We start from the raw sequence: 6,000 nt of genomic DNA, 5'->3' as shown, positions 1-6,000 counted from the left end.
TTTTAAAATTGACTTGTTTGCTTGTTATGTAAATGATAGCGAAACATTGCATTTTATTATATTAAAACTGTTATAAAACATTCTTTCTGAATGTTCAGTAAAAATATTGCTGTAGAAAACACAATTCACTTATTAGGTTTAGATGTTGATGCTTTGTTTAATTTTAAGTCACCATTATTGTGATTAGTGTTTGTTTTAGTTGGACCCTTGACTTCTTTACCAATTTTTTCTGGCTGCCTTACTTTGTGTGTATAAAACACATTTGTTATGGTAATGTACAGTTAATAGTGCAATTCTGTGGTGGTTGGTATATAATGGTAAAATCATCATCTAATTAAAGGATTTAATCATCAAAAGTTTATTTTCTGTCAAAATTGTATATGAGATCCAGCACTTTCACAGCAGTTTGTCATCAAGGAGTTTTAGAAAATTTGGCAAAAAATAACTGCTGTACACTTTGGGCGTACAAACATCAAGAATCACACTATGAATCTCAACCACGGTGACAAAGAAAATTGTAAAAAGTTCATTATTTAGCCATGTCGCAGTGCATGCTGGGAGTCCTGGATGAGATTTGTAATTTGTTAATACCCAGCATGCATTGCAGCATGACGTTTTTTATTTAATTGTCACCATGGTTGAGATTCATACTCTGTTTGTGGCATCACTCTGGCTTGCTCGTGGGCGAGATGTGTCAAACAGGAGTGGACCACACAAGTGCCATCAATCCATGCCAGGTGTGGGCCAGTGAATGGTGTTGGGTCTGGGCTGAATCTGGGCCAAAATTTAAATTAACTATTACGCAGGTTTGGGCCAGATCTGCATTATTTGCTTTGTGTTTGGCTGACATGTGGCGTTTCTATGGTTTGCTTGTGGTAAAGATCTGGAAAAAAAGAGGTGGACCGCTCATGTGCCATCATTCCATGCCAAAGGTGGGCCAGATGAAGGTGTCAGATGTGAACCAGATCTGGGCCACAGCAATTTTGCTATCTGGGATGTGTTTAGGAAAGACCGCTCATTAAGACCAATATTTCACAATGTTTTAATTGTGTCGTGGATCAAAGATGCCTTGAAAGCCTCTTCACAAAATAGCTATAGGATATGTATTAATTGAGCAGGCTTGTTGTCAAATCCTATAGTTGTTATACGTTCCTGCTAGCATGCTAACTTTCTTCCATCTCATTAGCAATGCTCAGTGAGAATCCAAAATGGTTGTAAGTTGTAAGCCCTCCTTTTAGGCAGAGCTGTCCTAGTGCTTTAACTACCCAAACCTCACCCTTCAAAATTTATCATGTTTGTACTACAGTTAAAACCATGGTTAACACAAAATAACACAATATAAACCTCGAATGTAACAATGGGCTACTCGTGTTCAATGTGAAATTATAAGTAATATTTCATTTGTTTAAAATTCCACCTGGTATTAATAGACCACGCTTGTGAGTTATTGACCAAAGCAAAAATACAGGGACCTTTTCACACCAGGTCACTTCATGTGTTTTATCTGATCAGATAGCTATCTGATTTGTTAATATTGTTTCATTTACATAGGCCACACAAATGCGTCTTGGCAAAATGGATATCTACTCCCGCGCAAATTGTAAATACACTATTCATTACTCCCCCTTAAAAAACTTAAGGCGACGCTTAAGGCAGCACTTACTGTATGTTTACTGTATGCTGGGCAGGGGACGCGTCTTATTGTTCGGCTTGAGCTGGATCATGCAGTACAGAACGGCAGGACAGTGAAACAGTGTGATAACTGACAGGACCATGATGAGGAAACGCTTGACACAGCTCTCTCAAAGTTTTATTTCTTTGTTTAACATAATCGAGTTTTGCATTGGACTATTTTATTGGTTCTAGAAAGCTTTTTTACCCACTGTCATCACTCCATAAAGCAATTAGTGTGTCGTCTTTGTTTGTTTGGCTCTCTCCTCTTGCGAGTGCTTACGTTTGGAAGGAGTGTCTAGTTTCATCTTAAATGCATCCTAGACCACCTCCTGAAGTGGTATCAGATTTAAATCCGTCTCAGAAACGTTTTGGAGGGCATTCACACCTGGGGTCTCATTTATAAAGCGTGCATATGCACAAAATGGGGCTGGAAACATGCGTAGGCCTACGCCAGTTCACACGCAAAGTTTGTGATCTATAAAAACAAACTTGATGGCAGAATGGGCTTAAAGGGTGGGATCTGAGGATGATTCATGTACGCACACTTGCAGGTGATCTGTGATTTATAAAGGGAACATTGCTTTGTTAAGTCTTAAAATTTTTTGACGTTTGCCATTTTTGGCTTTTGTGCGTACGTAAACTTTCAGTGAGGATCCTACGCACAGTTTTATAAATGAGACCCCTGTATACATTCACTTTGAGACACAACTTGTTTTTATGAGAATAATTGCCGAGACTGTGGTATATGTATTTCAGGATAATTTTGTGTGTATGTGTCCTGTCAAGCACAGAGATGCTGTGTTTGCGTGCTTTTGAAATGTGCGTCTCCATGCACGCGCCTATTAGTGTGTGTCCATTTGAGTATGTGTGTGCATCTGTGCACACAGAAAAAAATTGAGCGATTAATATGCTTATTAAAGCGATTATTATCATGTATGCATGAATATCTTCTGCTTTGCCACAAAAAATTTTTCTGTCTCTTATGACTGGGTGGACCAGCCATCAATCTGATTGTGCCACCCTGCCCCTTATATAGCCTCACCACTGAGCGATGCTATAGAAACACCAGGGCTGCGTTGAGCCCGACAAAACATTGCACAATGGTTATTAAACAGAAACAGTGATTTATTGAACACCCTGTTGTGATGACGCAAGAGTTGCAACTATGGTAGCTGAGAGGCCATTATTTGTGTTCTTTTTAATGTTTCAGGCCCCTAATGAAATCGTAATAAATAAGTGTTTAATACTGTAAAATACGCCTCACTGCCCTTGCCGTCCAGAATGAAAGAGAACATTCCAAATTAAACTCATTGTGCGAGCTGTCTCTTTAGTGCTCTTTGGTTTATTTGCATATTGCTGCTGATTGGACTGCGGTTCTGACAAGCCCACCAAACAAGAGAAAACGTATCTCAAACTCTGTTCCACATCGATGCACACCGTTTATAGGAAACATGACAATCAACCCGGAAACCGTAGCACAACGTTTCGATCTTGAACGTGCCACAGTTTTGGTTCTTTAAAGAATCTTTTAAGTCAAATGTTCTTCAAAATAACCATTTGTTACCTTTCATAGCCTATAGAACTTTCTTCCACTACAAGAAATATTTTGCGCAATGCATTTTTTAAAATAAAGGTGCTACGCTGTAACATAGAAGGATCAATTTTGGCAGAAGGTTCCATAAAAAACTTTTAACATCTGAAAAATCTGTTTAAAAAAGATTCTTTAAACTTTATTAAGGTTAGAAAGAAACTATTTTAAAAACCTTTGACTGAAAAGTTTGACTGAATGGTGTAATATAAAGAACCGTTTGTAGCACCTTTATTTTTAAGAGTACGAATGTTCTTTGTGTAACCATACAGACCTACAAACAGTGGCGGACGGTGACTTCTTTTTTCGAGGGCGCACGATGCAAAGTTTGTCACGACATGTATGTAGCCCATCATGTAGTTTGTCATTTCAAAATATGTGTTCGGCTCGTCGAGTAAACCTATGTGCATACGTGTTTTGTCAAAATAAGTGCCTGCTGCAGACGCATCTAAAGGGTTTATGATAAAAAAGATGCTCGCGTTTGCCAAATACTCATATAATCTCATCCGTAATCAGAATTTACTGTTAAGTGAATGTCTTGCCTGTTGTGAACATGAGCATCTCTTTTATCGTAAACGGTTTTGGCGCGCAAACAGCAGGCACTTATTTTGACAAAACACGTGATGCACATGGTTCACATGACTCAACAAACACATATTTTGAAAAAACTAGCAACACACATGACACTCTGAACACATATTTTGAATTTGTGCCCCTCGGAAGAACAGCCACCAGCCGCCACTGCCTACAAAGACATTTTTTGAAAATGTATTTTGAAAAGTGAACCTTTCTAGTATAAAAAAGATTTTTGTAGGTTCTACAAAATACAAAAAGGAACATTCTTTTAAGGGCCTTTGACTAAAAGATCTTTTGGTGAAGCATAAATGGTTCTTCTATTCCTCTGTAAAAAACCCTTTTTAGCATTTTTATTTTTAAGAGTGTAGAGGTGCACGTTTATGTCCTAGCATATGTGATTATGTTTGTGCCGTAATATAAAGTATTCCTAGGTGTTCCATTTGTCTCTACGATTAGTGCTTAATTTTCATTGGTGTCCAAACATTTAAACATTAAAGCCAGTCCGTGAAGCACACACCGGGGTTGGCATTCGCAAGTAAGTTGCAACAAGTTTTGTAATTGGCAAGATTAATAACATTTACAGCGTGGCGATGCAAATCGTCCTCTCAGCACATGAATAATGGAAGGCGAGCCATCACTTTGAATAATTCATCTCAAAATATCCTTTAGTGCAGTTTTTAATGACCAGGGGCATTTCTAGATATGTGACAACAGCACTATGCCAAAGTAATTAACGAGCGCAGCAGCACTCACTTAATTGCTGTGAGAAAGTTCCTCGATGCTGGCAGGCTCTGGAACCGGGGGTTGAAATAAACAGGAGAGCTGAGGTTAGTTATGGAAGACCCATAGAGAAAACGCTCCACAACAGAGACTCAGTGGCTTAACGCACACCGGGTCTGATCACCACTCATGAGTAGAATATTGATGTTGGGAATTAATTACTTGTTTTACATAGATCCAGACAAAGCCCTCGGAGGCAGAGCAAGCTTTGGGAGTGGAGCACACTTTGATGGAGGTGGGAAATTAGAATGGGGCTTTAAAAGCTAAGTTGATGTGCGCGCTGGGGAAGAGACTAACGATGGCTGAGATCGCCGATGATTACAATTAGAATTACTGGCGGACTCGCTTGGAGATTTATTTCACGAACATTGTTTCTTTCAAAATGTATTGCTTTGTTCTTTTAGACTGAATCAAAGTGTGTTCGTCTAAGCTGTCAATCATTAAATAGTCCTTTTATCTGCAGGAATTTTTTCTCACTGGACATAAATGTAAAATATCATGATAAAATAAGAATCTTAGATTTAACTTTAGATTCCAGGCCTTTTAACTGGATTAACCAGCACGTCATCCTCGTTTGATCATACACAAAGTTTTGCTAGTGAATAGCCTGATTCAATTGCTGCAGCTAGACCAGCACTATCTAACATAAACTAGCTTGGATAATTTTTGTGACAGTGTTCTGGATCTTGACAGTTTGTGAATTAGGGCCAATCCCATTTCTCTGTCTTACCCCTTCCCTTACCCCTACCCCTTAGTTTTGCACGTTCACGTGAGAGTAAGGGCTATCCCAATTCTCGTTTTGATCAAGGGGTAGGGCTAAGGGCAAGTGGTAGATACCCCTTAAAACCAAGAATTTCCGCGAGCTTACTTGAAACCAAGGGGTACCCAGAATACACTGCGCAACCGGCAAAAATGGCTTCCGAGTCCCATAAATGTAAGTATTTTCGGCTTAATAATTAATTAAAAAATTACTAACGTCTTGTTTTGTGCTCTACACAGTCCTGTTCATATATATTTGAATTATGTTCTTAATTTAAATGTTTTAAAATTTCGCTAGTTTGCTACGCTAACGTTACGTTGCTGATTTGCACAACATTCCGGTATTTGCTGATTTGCACAACATTCCTGTATTTCTCTAACTAGCCATGAATGGACTGCATGCTTGTCTACAGTTTTAACTAAATTCCATTCACGTTAGCAGCGAATTTCGTTTGATATCAGTGCATAACACTACTTGCTTTGGAGACATCGGTACGTGCTTTACGTATACCGTCCTGTATCACACAGGGACGCCAGAAGAAACTCGGCGGCTGATTCACTTTCGCTTACACTTGCACTCAGCATCTTGGAAGTTTGTGATCAACATTTGTCGCGTCTGGTGA

The sequence above is a fragment of the Misgurnus anguillicaudatus genome, unplaced genomic scaffold, assembly GCF_027580225.2.
Source record: "Misgurnus anguillicaudatus unplaced genomic scaffold, ASM2758022v2 HiC_scaffold_28, whole genome shotgun sequence".
NCBI classification, from domain to species: Eukaryota; Metazoa; Chordata; class Actinopteri; order Cypriniformes; family Cobitidae; genus Misgurnus; species Misgurnus anguillicaudatus.
This window is presented reverse-complemented; position numbering follows the sequence as displayed.